Source organism: Cynocephalus volans, chromosome 7 (genome assembly GCF_027409185.1).
Source record: "Cynocephalus volans isolate mCynVol1 chromosome 7, mCynVol1.pri, whole genome shotgun sequence".
In the NCBI taxonomy this organism is placed as follows: Eukaryota; Metazoa; Chordata; class Mammalia; order Dermoptera; family Cynocephalidae; genus Cynocephalus; species Cynocephalus volans.
In genome coordinates this window covers 72,336,207-72,337,346 of record NC_084466.1, presented here as the reverse complement: position 1 = coordinate 72,337,346, position 1,140 = coordinate 72,336,207, and the positions used below count along the sequence as shown (strand labels likewise).

General features: G+C 45.4%; 1 non-coding gene across 1 annotated transcript; it reads left to right on the top strand.

The window, feature by feature from the left end:
- Window positions 1–240: 240 nt before the first annotated feature.
- LOC134382889 (U2 spliceosomal RNA) lies at window positions 241–438 on the top strand. Its single transcript, XR_010024146.1, has one exon. It is a non-coding gene; the product is annotated as a U2 spliceosomal RNA (small nuclear RNA).
- Window positions 439–1,140: the final 702 nt, after the last annotated feature.

The window sequence follows — 1,140 nt, the reverse complement described above, 5'->3', positions numbered from 1 at the left end:
ATTCATTTTTAAAGCAGCTGTGATGTAGTATAAATATTCTAGAAATAAAATCAGAAGACCTGGATTAAAATCTATTTCTGTTTGTTACTTAATTTGTCACAATAAGCAAATAACATAGACTTTCTTAATTTAAATTTCCTTACCTTAAAAACAGGTAAAATGAATTTTTGCTTTGAAAGAGTACCTGGTACAGGACTTGGCCTTCCAACAAAAACAGGTATAACGTTGTATGAAATACTGATCACTATCAGACATCAAAAAAGAGTTAGTTTGAAGATCAAGTGTAATATCTGTTCTTAGTTTAATATCTGATATGTCCTCTATCTGAGGACAATATATTAAATGGATTTTTGGAGCAGGGACATGGACAGGAGCTTGCTCCATCCAGTCCATGCATTGGCCTGATATTGCAGTGTCTCCAGACACAATGCATCCCCTTGGGGACATAAGCACTGGTCACGCAAGGTTTTGAAGGTCTAAATACCCAAATTCAGTAACATCCTCCAAATGCAATGAATTACTCTACTCAATGACCATCATGCATGAACTGGGAACATACACACCCTGAATGATCAGAGGAAAACTTCCACAAGTTTCCAGGATGCACCCACCCACCTCAGCTCAGTGTGGGAAGGTGAAACAGGTGGGTCTGCCCTGTCTCTGGCTGGTGCCCTCCCCCTGCTGCCTCTTCCTCTGCTGCCTCAACATGAAGTCAGTAATGGGTTGCCTGTCATCTTCCACCATGAGCAGAAGCAGTCTGAGGCCTGCACCAGATACAGCTGTCCCTGAATCAAATGATACTGTACAGGTACAGGAACATTGCATACCATGGACACTTTCAGGCTAGAGCTGCTGAGTGCATTGAGCTGGAGCCAGCAAAAGCTGCAGCTGTGCCATTCAGATGAGGTTGCTTGGAAGCAGCAGGGGACAAGAGGGCCTTGGTGGCCCCCAGGCCAGGAAGACCCCTAATAGGGTTTCTGTGGACGCACATAGGAACGAGGAGCCATAACAACTGAAAAAACAAGCCACTCAGAGGCCAGTGAGTCATTGCAAGGGACCTGCCCATGGCCCGTCCCATGGGAAGTGTTTGCAGTACAGGCAGCAGGGGAGATGGGCCCACCGGGGGAACACTGGGACACA